The sequence below is a fragment of the Pongo pygmaeus genome, chromosome 22, assembly GCF_028885625.2.
Source record: "Pongo pygmaeus isolate AG05252 chromosome 22, NHGRI_mPonPyg2-v2.0_pri, whole genome shotgun sequence".
Lineage (NCBI taxonomy): Eukaryota > Metazoa > Chordata > Mammalia > Primates > Hominidae > Pongo > Pongo pygmaeus.
In genome coordinates this window covers 58,726,063-58,744,353 of record NC_072395.2, presented here as the reverse complement: position 1 = coordinate 58,744,353, position 18,291 = coordinate 58,726,063, and the positions used below count along the sequence as shown (strand labels likewise).

Sequence of the window (18,291 nt, the reverse complement as noted above, 5' to 3'; positions counted from 1 at the left end):
ATTGTATGCTGCGCCCACCACGAGATTGTGCCATATGCCGGCTGGGCTCCTTGGAGAGCAATGGACCGTTTTAAAATCTGGTTGCTTTTAAGATTTTTTTGTCTTTGGTTTGCAACAAATAATGATATGCCCAGATGTGAAGTTTGCTTGCTTGTTTGCTTGCTTTTTTTATTTGTTCATTTCAGGGTAGGCTGTTTCATGAATTTGAATATAAATGTCTTTTGATGCTTTAGAAAACTCCCTGGTCTTTATGTCTTCAAATATTTTTCTGATCCCCTACTTCCTGGGATGCTCATTACATGACATTTGACCGTTGACTCCATCCTGCAGGCCTCCTGCATTCTGCCTTGAATGACCCCATCCTTTTTTCTGTTGTTCAACACAGACTGACCGCACTCAACTGCCCCCATGCACTGTGCCTGTTTTCTACTGGGCTCCACCCTTTTTTCTGTTGTTCAACACAGACTGACCACACTCAACTGCCTCCCATGCACTGTGCCTGTTTTCTACTGGGCTCCATCCTTTTTTCTGTTGTTCAACACAGACTGACCGCACTCAACTGCCTCCCATGCACTGTGCCTGTTTTCTACTGGGCTCCATCCTTTTTTCTGTTGTGCTTCAACACAGACTGACCACACTCAACTGCCTCCTATGCACTGTGCCTGTTTTCTACTGGGCTCCATCCTTTTTTCTGTTGTGCTTCAACACAGACTGACCGCACTCAACTGCCTCCCATGCACTGTGCCTGTTTTCTACTGGGTTCAGTCTTCTGTTAGACACGTCTAGTAAATTATTAATTTCAGATCCTATATGTTTCAATTCTAAAATGTCCATTTGATTCTTATTATAGATGATTCCACTTGAAATTCTCCATCTTTTCATATATTTTTCTGTTTCTCTTTTTAAAAAAACATACTAATCTTAGTTATTTCAAAGTTATTATCTGGTAATGCAATTATACAAATCATCTCTGGGTCTATTTCTCACATTTTTATCTCGTCTTTCACTTACTGTTCTTGTTTTAGCATGCGTCAAAATTTTTTACTGAGTACTGAACATCATGGTTAAAAAAGAATTGAGACTATGGACAATGTTATCTTGCTCCAAAAAGGAATGCTGCTTCTTTTGGGGAAAAAAAAGTCAGCTTTGAGATATATAATGGAATACTGAATGAATTATTGATACACATAACGGCACTGACGAATCTTGAGAGTTGTGATGAGTAAGAATAGCCAGACCCAAAATCGTAAGTATATATATTGTGCATTTCCATTTATATAAACTTTCAGTGAAAGTAAATTCTGTAGTGTCAGAAGGCAAGTGAGTGGCTGCCAGGTAACTGACATATAATAAAATATACATATTGTAAATATGCAAATTGAAATGTTTTAACATATGTACACACCTATACGTATACACTTCATTCAGTATTCCATTATATAGATGTACAACAATTCGTATAGCCATTCAAGTATGGATGGACATTTGCAATACGAACAAATTGCTACAGATGTTCCTGTTCAAAGTTGCATGGAAATACGCTTTCACTACTCTTGGGTAAATACCTTCTAGTGGGATGTTGGTAGGTACATATTTAATAAACTCTTGGTTTGACTGCCAGAATGTTTCCAAAGTAACCGTACCATTTCCCATTCCCACCAACAGTATATGAAAGATGCTTCCCATCCTTGCCCATACTTAGTATGGTCAGTTACACCAAGTGGTTTCTCATTGTGGTTCTCATTCACATTTCCTTGATGACAATGACGCTGAGCATCTATTTATGTACTTATGTGCCAGTTACATGTCTTTGTGAAATGGATGTTCAAATCTTTCAGCCATTTTTGTTTGTTCTTTATTTCCTTAGTACTGCATTTTAAGAGTTCTTTACATATGTTAGATACATTAGATATGTGATTTGCAAATGTTTCTCCCAGTCTGTGGCTTGTTTTTCCATTCTCTTACCCATGTAAGAGAATGTAGTGAATTTTTATAATATTATGTTGCCTCAGAATCCATTTTGAATATAGGTTGGACTTTCTTATACCAGGAGCAGGGCTTGGTCATCCTTGACAAACTTTCCAGTTCTCTACCTCCTCCCGGGTCCTCAAGGTGGTTGATCAGATATCTGCCTTACACCACAGCCTCCTGGTGATCACCTTCCTGTGGGACAGCTAGACACAACCTACTTGATTCCCCCACTTACCCCCACAGCCCAAATGACTGCCCAGATGTACCCCACTAACACCTTCTCAGTCAGTGTGATCCCACGGAGCTTGTGGCTGCTTGAACTAAACCCACCAACTAAAATTCCCTGCAGGAAACCAGCTTGAGTAATGCCCTAGACTCCAATAAAAGTGTTGGCCCATCGGTCCCTGGCTCTCTCTCTCTCTCTCTCGCTCCCCACCTGCTGGTTGAGTGCACATGTCCCACATGGCTTCCCACTGCCTACTGGCCCTACACGGCTGTCCTCTTCTCTCTGAGATCATATTACACAACACAAATGCTTCCACTGCTTCATGCTCTGCTGTGCTGTCTCCTGTGTGTCTCACCTGAGCCACACACCCAGACCCAACTCTCCTGCCCTGATCAGGCCTCTCCTAGAGAGTGGCTACCCTGGTAAGAATAAACTAGACACAGTCAGACAAGGGCCACAAGGACATCAGCCAGCATAAACAAGTTTCACGTGAAAGGGACACCTCGTCACAGGTTGGACCAGGTGCCTAAGTAGGCATTAGACTGCCTGTCAGGATAAAGAAGAATCCCATTAAAGCACACTGTAAACATCTATGACCTTGGAGCCCCATCAGATCATAACTAGAATTTATAACCTCTTTCCAGAGAGAGACTTCAATATCAAATCAGAGGAAAAAATCACAACACTGTATCTTGAAGAGCAGAAATTTTTTTTAATTTTATGAAGTCCAATTTATAAATTTGTGTATTTTAAGACTAATGCTTTTAAAGTCATAACTAGGAAAACATTGCCTAATGAAAGATCATACGGTCACAAAGAATGCCTCATGTTTTCTCCAAGATATTATATATTTTTGAGTTTTAGAGATCGAAATTCCTGATCTACTATAATTTTTATAAATGACAAAAAGTATAGGATTTTTTTTTTTCACATGGATATACAATTATTCCAGGACCATTTGTTTAAAAAGCTATGCCTTTTCCCACCAAATTGCCTGGGCACTGTTGTTGAAAATTAATTGACCATGTTTGTGTAGGCCTATTTCCAGACTTTCTATTCTGATCCACTGATCTACTTGTCTATCTTAACAGCAATACCACACTGCATTGACTATTGCAGCCTATAATAAGTCATAAAACCAAGTACTGTTATAGTCAAATGTCTATGAAAAGCCTTCTGGGACTTTGATTGGGAGTTCATTGATTCTATAGATCAATGTGGGGAGAATTAACATCTTAACAATATTGAGTCATCTTCACAACGAACATGGTATATCTCTCAATGTATTTATCTTCAACAATTTCTGTTGGCAATATTTTGTAGTTTTCCATGTTCAAGTGTTGAACATCTCTTGTCCAACTTAGATTTCTAATGTTATTAAAAATAACATTTTTTGCATGGAGAGGAGCTTCAAGATGGATAACAAGATGCAATTTATGCCCACCTCCTCCACTTTGAAGAACCAAAAGAATGTACAGTCACTTTCTGAATACATTACCCAAGAGAGAATGTGAATTCAACAGAGAAGTAACAAGAAATACCAAAAGTGAGTTAAGGAAAAGGAAGAGGGGGAGCCTGCCTGGCTGGGATTGGTCAGAAGCCAAGAGTGACTTCCCAACACAAGGAAAGGCTGAGTGAGAAACTTCCAGTGGCCCACATCCCAACCATGAAATCATGCAATTCTGGCCATGGGAGACTCCCTCAACCCTCCCCAGCCCTGAAAATAACACCAGGAGATGCCAGGAGACTGTGGGACAGAGCTGCTTCAGGGAGGGAGCTCATGCTGGGTCTCACAACTCCCTGAGACCTCAGTGGCTACAGCAAAGCACCATTTTCAAACCTAGCCTTTGGCAGACTGCATGATGTCCTAGGGCCCAACAGGGCTGCTACTGAGGCATTATGGAAACTCAGGCTGTCGCTGCTGGGACTGGGGAACAAGCTGGGAGTGCTCCCACAGCTGAGGATAAGAACCAAGTGAGGCACAGCCTACTGCCACCAGGGCTGAGGGGCAAGCCCTGTGGGGACTGGGAGCTGAGAGGGGTGTGCATTCCCTATCCATCAACCCAGGCTTTGGCCACCAAGGATGGACCCACCTGCTCCAGTGGCAGGGATCAGTGCAGCTGCTCCCACTCTTCACCCAGCACTCCACCTGGGGCCTGAGGATCGACCCACCCCTGCCAACCAAAGCTGGTACCTGCCCTCACTACTGGGGGGTCTTGCTTGAACACAAGCCCACCCAGCCCAATTTCACCCTCTTACCCTATTCCAAGACAAAGCATGTAGCCCAGGGTCCCGGGCATTGCCCAACCCAATCCACCATTGTGGGTGCCTTAGCACTCCTTCCAGGGGCTTGAGTTTGGATCTCATCTCCCAGCTGCTATCACCTCAGCTGGCACCTACCTGCAAGTACCACCTGTGGGTCTGACGACTGGCCCTCCCTGCTCATCACAGCCACCACCAACATAAATGTACATTGCCTAGGACCCAGAGTATCATCCCACTACTGCTATTGTCATCGCCCATGCCAGTTTCCCAGGGGCCCAAGAACCCACCCACCAGCTTGGTCCACTGCTGCTATTACCAGTATCCAAGCAAGACACGTGGAGGCCCAATAATCGGCCTACTGGTAACCACCAGCATAGGTGCCAGGATATGCTGCCCTGGGACATAAAGATGGGCACACTCAATCCAATGCTGCCTCTAGTGGGGCCTTAAGTCTGGCTCACCTGGCATCCCAGTCCCCAGCACAACTTCAGCACAGCTCCACTACTAACTGCACCCTAACCTACTGAAGAAATCACACACACCACCAATGCTGTTTACAAAGATATCATACAGAGACTTCACTACTGCATGCACCCAGAATCAAACCCAGAATATCCCAACCAACACGACAGATTCATCTTCAGGAAAAAGTCCTCCCTATGAAGTGAATTCAAAAATAGGAAGAAGCAACTATTATACCAGAAGTGCAGACATCAAAGTATGAACACAAGAAACATGAGAAAGCAAAAAAAAAAAAAAAAAAAAAAACAAACAAACAAAAAATGACCCTCCCCAAAGGAACACAATAATTCTCCATCAATAATAGATCTTAATCAAAAAGAAATTTTTGAAATCCCAAATAAAGAATTCAAAATATTGATTTTAAGGAAGCTCAGTGAGATACAAGAGAATTATGAAAAATAATACAAAGAAATCAGAAAAAGAATTCATGATATAAATGGGAAATTTATGAAAGAGACAAATACTTAAAAAAAACAAATTCTAGAACTGAAGATTCATTGACGGAGATACAAAATACATTTGAAAGCTTCAACAATAGACTAAATCAGGCAGAAGAAAGAATCTCTGTACTTGAAGACAAGTCTTTGGAAATAATCCAGTCAGATAAAAATAAAGATAAACAAGAATATGGAAATCCTTCATGACATTTGGAACAACATAAAGTGATAGAATATTCTAAATATCAGTATCCCAAAGGGTGAAGAGACAAAGGAAGAACTAGAAAACCTATTTAATGAAATAATAGATGAAAACTTTTCAAGTCTAGCAGAAGATTTAGACATTTAGATAAAGAATGTTCAGTGATTCCCAGGCAGACGCAATGCAAAAAGGTCTTCTCTGTAGCATATTATGTCAAAATCTCTAAAACCAAAGATAAAGAGCAAATCCTAAAAATGTCAAGAGAAAAGCATCTAGTCATCTATAAGGAAATCCCTTCAGACTGACAGTAAATTTCTGGGCAGAAACCTTACAGGCCAGAAGAGAATGGGATGATATATTCAAAGTAATGGGGGAAAAAAACAAAAAACAAAAAAACCTGCCATCCAAGAAGACTATATCCAGCAAAATTATGCTTTGTAAATAAAGTCCTTTCAAGACAAGCAAATGCTGAGGGAATTTGTTACCACTACATCATCCCTACACGAAATGCTCAAGGGAGTCCTAAACCTGGAAGTACAAAGATGACATTTACCAACATGAAAATACATGAAAACATAACTCAGTGGTAAAGCATCACACAAAGAAGGAAGAGAAACGGCTTAAATGGTACCACTAGAAAAATCCACCCAAATTAATAAGAGAAAAAGAAACAAAGAATACATAAAGCAAGAAAACAACCGTACGACAGAAACAAACCTGTCATATAATCACCTCAAATGCAAACAGGTTAAATGCTCCAGAAACAGAATGGCTGAATATGTTTTAAAAACATGATCCAACTAAATGCTGCTTACAAGAAACTAGCCTTGTCAGTAAAGACACATATGAACTGAAATTAAAGGGATGGAAAAAAATATTTTGTACAAATTGGAAACCAAAAGTGACCAGAAGCTATAGTTATATCAGATAAAACAGACTTTAAGTCTAGAAAGGTAAAAGACAAAGAAAGTCATTAAATAATGATAAATGGATCAATCCAGGAAGAGGATATAACAACTCTAAATATATATATGTACCCAACACCAGAGCATCAAGATTCATAAAGCAAATATTACTAGATCTAAAGAGGGAGACAGAGAGAGAGAGAGAGAGACTCAAGTACAAAAACAGTGGGGGGGAGAGAGAGAGAGAGAGAGAGACTCAAGTACAAAAACAGTGGGGGACTTCAACACCCCACTCTCAGCATTAGACAGATCATCTAGAGAGAAAATCAACAAAGAAACATTAGATTTAAATTGGACTTCAGACCAAATAGACCTAACAGACATTTACAGAACACTCTACCCAACAACTTCAGAATATTCATTTTCATCAGCACATGGAAGGAACATTCTCCAGGACAGACTACAAAACAAGTCTCAACAAATTTTTAAAAATCATACATCAAGTATCTTCTTAGACCACAACAGAATAAAACCAGAAATCAATACCAACAGGGACTTTGGAAACTACACAAATAGATGGAAATTCAGTATGTTCCTGGGTCAATAAAGAAAAAATGAAAATAAAAAAAAATCCTTGAAACAAATGAAAATAACACAACATACCAAAACCTGTGTGATACAGCAAAAGCAGAGCTAAGAGGGAATTTTATAGCAATAAATGCCTACCTGAAAAAAGCAGACAGCTTACAAATTAACAGTCTAATAATGCATCTCGAGGAACTGGAAGTGCAAAAACAAACTGAACCCCAAATTAGCAGAAGAGAAGAAATAATAAAAATCAGAGCAGAACTAAATGGCATACAGACCAGAAAAATAATACAAAGGATGAATGAAACCAAAACTTGGCTTTTCAAAAAGATAAACAAAATTGATAAACCACTAGCTAGACTAACCAAGAAAAGAAGAAGGCTGGGCACAGTGGTTCATGCCTATAATCCCAGCACTTTGAGAGCTGCAGTGTGGGAAGACTGCTTGAGGCCAGGAGTTCAAGACCAGTGTGGGCAACATAGCAAGACCTTATCTCTAAACAAAAATGTAAAAAGTTAGCCAGGAGTGGTGGTACCCATCTGTAGTCCTAGCTACTTGGGAAGCTGAGGCTGGTGGACTGCTTGACCCAGGGGTTTGAGGCTGCAGTGAGCTGTGATCATGCCACTGCACTCCAGCCCGGGCAACACAGTGAGACCCTGTTTCTAAAAATTTTTTTAAATAAAAAAGAAGAGAGAAGAACCAAAGAAAACAAAATCAGAAATGAATAAGGAGGCATTAATTAAACTGATACCACAGAAATACAAAAGATCGTCAGAGACTATTATAAAAAAAAAAAGCTATATACTCACAAACTAGAAAACCTGGAAGAAATGGATAAACTCCTGGAAGTATATAACTTGCCAAGACTGAGTCAGGAGGAAATAAAAATCCTGAACAGACTAATAAGGAATAGTGAGACTGAATCCGTAGTAAAAGTCTCCCAATACAGAAAAGTCCAGGTCCAGGTGAATTCACAGCAGAATTCTACCAAAAGTACAAAGAAGAACTAATACTAATACTCCTGAAACTACTCCAAAATATCAAAGGAAGGGAAATCTTCCTAATTCATTCTACGAGGCCAGCATTACCCTGATACCAAAACCAGACAAGAATACAACAAAATAAAACTACAGGCCAATATCCCTGATGAAAACAGACACAATAATGCTAAACAAAATGTTAGCAAACCAAATCCAACAGCACATCAGAAAAATAATACACCATAATCAAGTGAGATTTATACCAGGAATACAAGTATGGTTTAACATACAGAAATCAATAAACATGACATATCACATAACAGAGTGAATGATAAAAACCATATGGCCATCTCAATAAATGCAAAAATGCATTTGATAAAATTCAACATCTCCTCATGATAAAAACTCTCGACAAACTAAGCATAGTGGTAACATACCTCAAAATAATGAAGCCACATATGACAAAGCCACAACCAACATAATACTAGAGAAAAGCCAAAAGTGTTCTCTCTAAGAATTAGAAGAAGATAAAGATACGTACTTTCACCACTCCTATTCAACATAATACTGGAAGTCCTAGTCAGAGCAGTCAGGAAAGAGAAATAAATGAAAGGAAACCAAGTTGAAAAAGAGGAAGTCAAATTGTCCTTCTTTGCTCATGATATAATTTTATCCAGAAAAAACTAAAGTCTCCACCAAAAAAACTTTTTTTTCTTTTTTTTTTTTTTTTTTGAGATGGAGTCTTGCTCTGTCACCAGGCTGGAGTACAGTGGCAGAATCTTGTTTCACAGGTTCAAGGGACTCTCCTGCCTCAGCCTCCCGAGCAGCTGGGATTACAGGCATGCACCACCACGCCCAGCTAATTTTTGAATTTTTTTTTAGTAGATATGGAGTTTCACCATGTTGGCCAGGATGATCTCAATCTCTTGACCTTGTGATCTGCCCACTTCAGCTTACCAAAGTTCTAGGATTACAGGTGTGAGCCACCACGCCCGGCCCCATAAACTTTTAGATGCGAAAAATGAATTCAGTAAGTGGCAGGATACAAAATCAACATACAAAAATCAGCAGCATTTCCACACACCAATAGTGATCTAGTCAAGAAAGAAATCAAGAAGACAATCACATTTACAATAGCTACACAAAATACCTAGGAATAAATTTAACCAAGGAAACGAAAGATTACTATAAGGAAAACTACAAAGTGCTGATGAAAGAAATTGAAGATGACACAAATGGAAAAGCATCCCATGTTCATGGATATGAAGAATTAATATCATTAGCATGACCATATTGCCCAAAGCAATCTACAGGTTCAATGCAAGCCCTATCAAAATACCAACCTCATTCACAGAATTAGAAAAAAAAAATTCTAAAATCCATATGGAACCAACAAAGGGCACAAATAGCTAAAGCAATCCTGAGCAAAAAGAACAAAGCTGGAGGCATTACATTATCTGACTTCAAAATATATAACAAGGGTACAGTAACCAGAACAGTATGGCACTTATATAAAAATAGACACAGAGATCACTGGAGCAGAATAGAGAACCCAGAAATAAAACCACAAAGCTTCTGGTTTAATAGTCCCATTAAAAAGTGAACAAAGGACATGAATAGACATTTCTTAAAAGAAGACACACAAACAGCCAAGAAGTATGTGAAAAAATGTTCAACATAATCTTCAACAAAGCTGACAAGAACTTACACTGAGGGAAAAGGACACCCTCTTCAATAAATGGTGGTGGAAAAAATTGGACAGCCACATGCAGAAGAATGAAATTCGACCTTATCTCTCACCATACACAAAAATCAATTCAAAATGGATTAAATACTTAAAATGTAAGACCTGAAACTATAAAAATACTTAACTGTAAGACCTGAAACCATAAAAATACTTAAATGTAAGACCTGGAACTATAAAAATGCTAGAAGAAAACCTAGGGAAAACTCTCCTGGACATTGGTCTAGGCAAAGAATTTATGACTAAGATCGCAAAAGCATAGGCAACAAAAACAAAAATAGACAAATGGAACTATATTAAATTAAAAAGCTTCTGCACAGCAAAGAAAACAATCAGCAGAGTGAAAAGACAACCTGTTGAATAGGGAGAAAATATTTGCAAATTATTCTTCCGACAGAGGACTAACATCCAGAATATAAAGGGAGCTCAATCAAAAGGGAAAAAAACAAATAGTCCCACTAAAAAGTGAACAAAGGACCTTAATAGACATTTCTTAAAAGAAGACACACAAACAGCCAAGAAGTATGTGAAAAAAATGTTCAACATAATTAATCACCAGAGAAATGCAAATCAACACCACAATGAGATGTCATCTTGAACCATTCAGAATGGCTGTTATTAAAAATAGAATGGCCATAATAAAAAAATAACAGGTGTTGGTGAGGATGCAGGAAAAAGAAAATACTTATATATTATTGGTGGGAATGTAAATGAGTACAGCCACTATGGAAAACAGTACAGAGATTTTTCAAAAAAACTAAAAATAAAATTACCATTCAATCAAGCAATCCCACTACTGGGTATCTACCCAAAGGAAATAAAATCAGTATATCAAAGTAGTACCTGCACTCCCATGTTTATTGCAGTACTATTCACAATAATAAAGATATGGAATCAACCTAAGTATTGATCAAAGGGTGAATGGATAGAGAAAATGTAGTATATATACACAAAGGAATACTATGCAGCCTTAAAAAAGAATAAAACCATGTCAGTTGCAGCAACATGGATGGAACTCAAAGTCATTACCTTAAGTGAAATAAGCCAGGCACAAAAAGACAAATATCTTATGTTCTCACCTATATGTGGAAGCTAAAAAATTTGATCACATGGAGGTACACAATGGAAAGATAAATACTAGAGACTAGGAAGGGTGAATGGGGGTTATGGGAGAGGATGAAGAGGAAAGGAAGTGGGTTACAAACCTTCAGTAAGATAGATGGAATAAATCCAATAATATCAGAGTAGGGTGAATGTATTTAACAAAACTATGTTGTATTCAGGTGATGGACACCTTAAATGTCCTGACTTGATCACTACACATTATACACATGTAACGAAATTTCACGTGTCCCATAAATTTGTATAATTAAATAAATAGCTTAACAAAAAACTAATAATTTACTTTAATATTTAATTATTTGTTGCTGGTATACAGATATAAAATTGATTTTTGTATGCTGATCTTACATGCTGCAACCTTGATAAACTTACTCATTAGTTCAGGAGCTTTGTTTTGATTCTGTAGGACGTACTACAGGGTCAAACATGCTGACTGAGAGGAAAGACAGTTTTACTTCTTCTTTGTCAATTCCAATGCCTCTTTCTTGACTATTGAACTTGCTAGAACCTCCAGTAAAATACTGAATAGAAGAGATGAGAGCAGGTTTCCTTGCCTTACTCCTCATCTTAGGGGAAAGTATTCAGTCTTGCGCCATCAAATACGAGGTTAGCTCTAGATTTTTCATAAATGCCATGCATCTGAGGAAGATTCCTTCTATTATCAGTTTCCTGAATGTTTGTATCTGAAAGCAGTGTTGCATTGTGTCAAATGATCTCACTGCATATTCTAAAATGATACTGTTTTTCGTTTTTAGTTTGTTAAGACGGTGAAATATACTGATTAATTTTAGACAAAATGATGCTCTGAAAATGCTCAAAGCTTACATTTACTTTTCAGTCACCCACCACACTAAATTGCTAATTAATGCTAAATGTTTGGTCAACAGAAATCTCTAAGTCTTTACTGAACACCCACCATGTGCTTCAAACGGAACTTTAGTGAACGCATCATGAACATGTGTCCCATGGGACCCTGTGTGGAATATTAATTAGCCCACTGTCTAGTCTCAAAATACATAATCTACTGGACATAAACATGCAAAAAACTTAATGTTACAATATTCAAATCCTGGTTCAAGGCAACAAGAGCAGCTGGATCATAAAGCACCAACAATTCTATCAATGGACAGCAATGCAGACCCCTGGCTGAGCCGGGGGAAGAGCAGGCCTTCCGGCCAGGACATGAGGACTGGCCAAGGGAGACAGGTGACTCAGGCACACATGTTTACGCTCCATCTTTCCCAAATTTCCACTGAACTGATTGAAGAAATCAGGAAAACAAACCACTGGAAAGCACAGATGCAGGGCCCTCCGCAAGCTCCCATGTGACAGCATGGGCAGCGGGTTCTAGAGGCCCCTCTCCTGCCCTTCCTGAAAAGCAGTGTGCCATGGAGGCAGTGGGTGAGGGAGATGCTGGGGATACGTGGCTGCAGAGGCTGGCCCCAGCCACACAGGGTGCCACACGGGACCAGAGGCCACCAAGCCCCCTTTCAGCACCCCACAAGGCTGGGGGGCCCAGAACTGGTGTGAGGCACAGCCCAAGTGAACTTTCATCCAGCTCAGGGTCAGAACAACCTTAAAGGGGATCCCGGTGAAAAATGAGGGCGCACAGCAGAAAATGTCCACACATGCACGCTGGGAAGAAGACAAGACCAGCACTGACTTCTCCTTCAGGGAGCAACAAATAGAAAGAAAGAAACACAGAAGCCATAAAAAAATCTCTGCCACATGAAGAAAAACACAACAACGCAGCAGAAGGTAGAAGAACGCATGTTCAGAAATATGTACAAAAAGAAACAGGTGATTTTAGTCAATGGCCTGCTATGTGCTTTCAGAGACAAGAAGGAAAAGAAAAACTCAATGAAACAAGAGATTAAAAATTGTAAAACGAGAGTCTAAAAAGAAAAGGAAATATGAATAAAAAATTATATTTGGCTTCAAAATAGCTTTAGATAAAGTCTAGAGGAACTGTAATCATGAGAAGAAATGATCAAAATTTCATTTATTTTCCATATTCTTAATCTTCTGTTTGCTTATTTGACTTCAGGGGAGAGGAGGCGCCCCTTCAGTGGAGTTCGGGTGCACTGTCCAGACGGACACAGGGAGGGAGGCGGGGTCGCCCTCGATTATGCACCACGTCCAACACGAGGCCGCCACCTGCCAACCTCCCTGCATTCACCATGTCCTATGCCACGGTCCACTGTGCACCTCAGGGCTGAAACAAAACCTCCTGCAGGCTAAACAATGTCCAGAAAAGTTCTTCTTCCATTTTGTCTTCCCACGGACTAAATAATAAAGTGTATTTTTCCTAACAAGAGATGCAGTTTCTGCTGGGCTGAGTCACAGAGCTGCTGTGCTGTTAAGCTTTCTCTGAAATATGTCACATCACATTTCTATTGCTTGTGAAATGAGCGGCCCATTTTCTCTCCCTGAATATCACACACTAGTTACACTACAGAGGACTGCCTACAAGAGACGGCCAGCCAGGGTGAAGACCTGGCAAGGCAGAAATGCAGGACTTTAGGACCCCAGAGAGAACCTGCAACCATGGGTGGGGCAGAGGCAGGCTGGCCTGCACGCCAACCCAGAGTTTCAGAGAAGGCACCTAAAAGGTCCAGACACCAGTTCTCTCCTCTGTAGGGGGAACACAAGACCTGCCTGGATAGGTGGTTCTAAGAATTAAACTGAACAAAGCACCGTAGGGGCCGCCCATTTGAAGATCCCTTTCATTTCAGAGATGCAGGTGCTCCAGCCACACGCACAGGCGATGCGCCCACAGTCCCAGCACAGGCAGCAGACAGCCCTGCGTGAGCACCCACGTCTTCTAATGGTGAGCACGCACTGTCACCTGCACTCAGGGACAGGTTTGGGAGGGTGAGTTTTTACCCTGAGGAATGGGTCATCCAACACTCCCTCAACTGTAGAAACCCGTGTCCACTCAATTCAAATCACAGAATAACCATGAGAGAGCACTGTGGGAAAACACACACATCTCATGCCACCCACAGTGTCTTGTGGGGCCCTGGAACTGAGCTGGGCCTTAGCCAATGCTCAGTGAATGCAAGAAGACAAGGATTCAGTGGAGAAACAAATGAAAGAGGGGCAGAGGCTGAGCTAAGTCAGCACAGGCAATGCAGTCTGCAGCCAGTGCCACACAAAGCCTTGAACCCCACTTCTGGTAACAATCCCCAAACAGCCCTGAACAGAGAAGCAGAGGCACCGTCCTCCTGGAACACCTGACACGTGCTCACCTCCTGCCATCGGCCGTCATGCCCTGATTGCGCCTTGGAGCTCTGGCATCCCCGAGTCAGACGGAACAGGCAGAGGAGCCTGTCGTGGAGACGAGGGGACGATAGCACAGCGGGCCAGGGGTGCCTGGCTCCCTGCTCACAGGGCAGGCACAGCACGTCCTCAGCCAGGCCTCCAACTGCAGATGGCGCCCTGGGAAAGCCTGCTGCCGCCATGGGGAGGGCGAAGCACACCAGTGCAATGGGGTAAAAGTAGCAGGAGGCAGAGCCATCAGCTTCATGCAATGTGTGCACTCAACTGGAGTGTTGTGAGTCGTCTTCAATGTTTCCTTTGCTCAACAAATTTAAATCTCCACAACTCAGAAAGGAAAAGTTGTGCTGCTGTACTACACTAAATCAAGTTGAATTACCAGGAAGCTATCACACAAGAATGTGGTAATGATATACTGGAAAATGTGAATACATCTCCCCTCAAATGCATCTGCTTTGACACCCCTAAGACACCATAGACGGTGCCCCACAGTCTGATGCTCAGTAACAAGAATTCTGCCAGTGATTTCCACTAAGTAACAGAAATGCCTTCAGGAATTTACTGTAAGCAAAACCAAAGCCAAGTATAACACAATATAACAGACGTGAGAGTCTCGCAGAGCTGGAAACCTTCATCTTGTCCAAGTGCTTTCGCTGAGAAACGTGAGGGTGGCTCACTGCCACCCATGCAGGGAGCATCAGCAAAGGCCCAAGCAGGGCTAGGCCTCAGCAGACACCACAGTGGCTGCACACAGAGGCACCCCACAGCCCAGGCTCTCCCTGCCAAAGAGTGAGAAGGCAACTGCCCCACAGTGTGTGCCCCAGTGCAGCTGGGAGGGAAGAAGCCAGCCACCTGCAGGACAGAAGCTGGTGCATCGTGACAGCAAGGACACTGGCACCATGGCCTTTGGCCAACGTGGGTAGCGACACTGGTCCTAAAACTACAGGCATCCTTCTCAAACAATCAAGCAAAAAACAAACCTGCTAGAGCTCACTAAACACCAGCAGGATCTGTGCCCTTGCTCACACTGCCTGCCCCTCTGACAGTCCTCCCTCTGCCTGCTCAGGACAAGCACAGGCCCCCTCCTCTCTGAGAGCCTGTCAGTGCCCTCTGGGGCACCACCTGCAGGGGCCTGGGGCCTGACATGAGCACGGGAGCAGGAGCAGGGAGCCTGCCATGGCCTCCCGACTGGCCAGCACAGAGCTGCCTCACCACGAAGAGCTGTCCTGTCCTGAGCAAGTCCTTTTACCTCCGCATGCTCCATTTCTTAAAATGGGGATAAAAAAGTGCCACCTCAAGAAGGCAAAACAGTGCAGTGCAGCTGCTGTGGAAAACAGTCTGGTGGTTCAATCAGTTAACACAGAGTCTCTACATGTCCCCCAGGTCCACTCCTAAGGAACTGAAAAGAGGTGTCAAACAAAAACTTGTAGAAGAATGTTCATGGTGGTACTATTCACAATAGCCAAAAGGCAGGAAAACACCAATGTCACTAACCAATAAGTGGATGTGGTATATTCATACAACGGAACATGATTCAGCCATAAAAAGGAATGAAATTCTGACACATGCTACGACGACGCAGATAAACCTCAAAAACAGGATGCAAGTGAAAGAAGCCAGACACTGAGTGGTTCCATTTATATTAAACACCCAGCAGCATGGGCAAATGTGTAGACAGAAATTAGACTAGTGGCTGCAGGGGCTGGGGAAAGGGGGGATTGGGAGGGATTGCTTAACGGGCACAGGGCTTTACTTTGGAGGGGTAAGAATGTTCTGGAAGTAGGCAGACGTGGTGGCTGCATAGCATGAAGACTGTGCTCAATGCCACTGAGTTATACACTTGAAAATGGCACCGTTTATGTTATGTGAATTATGCCTCAATTAAAAGGGGGGAGGCGAGTGACCCCTCACAGAGCTTCTGTCAGGGTCAAAACTGAGTACTGTGTTAGTAAGCGAGTGTGTGTGTGAAAGTGGACATGTTTCTAGTCAGTGTCTGACACACAGTAATGATACCACTCTTGTTGTAGTTGTTGATTGTGTTGGCTTTCTCATTTGGTTTTTTCTTTTTTTAAAGAAAGAAAGAAAAAGCTCTAAATAATCCACAAGTTAACTGGCTATGAAGCCCTAAGGGAGAAAGAAGACTCTCAGGATAGGCAGAGTCCTGGCAGCTACACACCTCTCCTGTTGAGAGGAAATCGGCCTCTTCCCTCCAGCCTTTTCAATGACCAATGAGTGATGGGGACATCTGTGGGCATCTGCTGGGGCCTGTGCTCACACAGGCCAACTGCAGGCTGCTTTCCCAAAAGTGTAACCGTGAGGTAAAAAGTGCTTTCATCTGCTCAGCTGCCATAACAGAACACCACAGACTGGGGGCTTCCACGGAAGCTGGAAATGGAGATCAGGGTGCTGGCTGGGTTGGAATCTGGTGCCGGTGCTCTTCCTCGTTTTTGCAGACGGCTGCCTCCCTGCTGTGTCCTCACATGGGCGCAGAGAGAGAGAGACAGCTCTGGCATCCCTTCCTCCTCTTACAAGGCCATAGTCCTGTCAAATTCGGGCCCGCCATTATGACCTCAGTAACCTTTATCACCTCCCAAGGGCCCCAACTCCAAAAGCAGTCACACTAGGGGTTTAGGCTTCAACACGTGAACTTGGGGGCACAATCCGGTCCATAGCTGGTGGTATCCGAGGAGGAGAAAGTCATGTGAGGCACAGCAACACATCAAAGGCGTGGCCAGCCACTCCAGCGGCCCGTCTGCAGGGCAGGCGCCTCACTAGGGCTGGTCAATGCCGCTGCTCCCTACATCCTCAGCCTGGGACTGTGAAGCCATGGATGACGATGTTGTACGGACCCACGTCAGTCTCACAGGAGACAAGACCATGGGAGAAAATGCTGCTTTAAATGTGCCAACATTTCCACATTTAAAAGGCACAGTAGCCCACATCCAACATCACTGACCATTAACGTTACTGCACTCATCCTTCCAGGCTCTGGGAGACTTCTGAAGGCGTCCACTTGAATACATTATTTTTCAGCACAATTATGAGACTGAACAAAATCTGAGCCTTCCCCATTCTCAGGAACATGAAGGAAGCGCATCGCCAGTGCTTATTCAGGAGGAATGACTTGTTTCTGTATTTTCTTATCAGCATCATCCACAGTTACTCCAGAGAACAGTCGTCCCCATGGAAGTCCCCATAGCCCTAAACTGAAGCCGATGTCTGGACATGAGGGGCCTCCTAGGGACCATCCAGGAGGCAGGAGCCAGGAGACAAGCCCCCGACCCCTCAGGAAGGCAGACAACGGAAGAGCCGTGCTGGCACACCCTCCCAGGACCAGCATGGCACTGTCCTCGGTGCCCTCACCAGTCCCAGGAGCCCCATGGGGAGGGGCAGCGCGCACCCTGGGGTCCGGCAGGCCCAGCCCACCGGGAGAGCACGTTCGCAGTTCCTCACTGTAGCTGCTGACTTGGTCTGACTGAGGGTTTTCTCTATTTGAGCTGTCCTCCTATTTAACTTGTTGTTTCTACCAACTTCACTTCAGGACCATAATTTTTATGAAACAAAAAATCTGATTACCTCACCTGTTTTCATCTGGCCAATGCCCGCCCCACCCTGATGCTGCAGATGGTGCTGTGGGAAGGGTTTCCCAGGCCCCAGCCTGGCCACCCTCTCCTCTCACCACAGACATCCTGGCACCCCTGGAGGGTCACCCTGGTGCCCAGTCACCCAAGTCCACAGGGATATCTGCTCATGCCTCTCTGTCTACCCCCACCCTCCCCTAAAGGGCACCATCCCCAACTCAGCAGCTGCCCTCTGACCCCGCGCCATGCTGTTTCAGGCACACCCATGCCCTCTGCACACACACCAGCAGGTGTCCATTCTATGGGCTGTACGTATACATGGACAGCAGCGAGTCCACATCTCACCACAGGCTGGCCCAGGCCCCATGGCCCACCCAGGGCCTCGACCACTGATCCTTCCTGTCCAGCTCCAAGGCTCTGCAGCCAAACTCCCAGACCTCCTCCCTTCCAAGAGCAAAGCATCTCCGGC

The 18,291-nt window shown here is 43.0% G+C and overlaps 1 protein-coding gene across 41 annotated transcripts in view; it reads right to left on the bottom strand.

Moving 5' to 3' along the window:
• The window catches only part of PCBP3 (poly(rC) binding protein 3), a 300,088-nt gene that overhangs the window by 159,846 nt on the left and 121,951 nt on the right, over nucleotides 1-18,291 (bottom strand). The window lies entirely within an intron of this gene.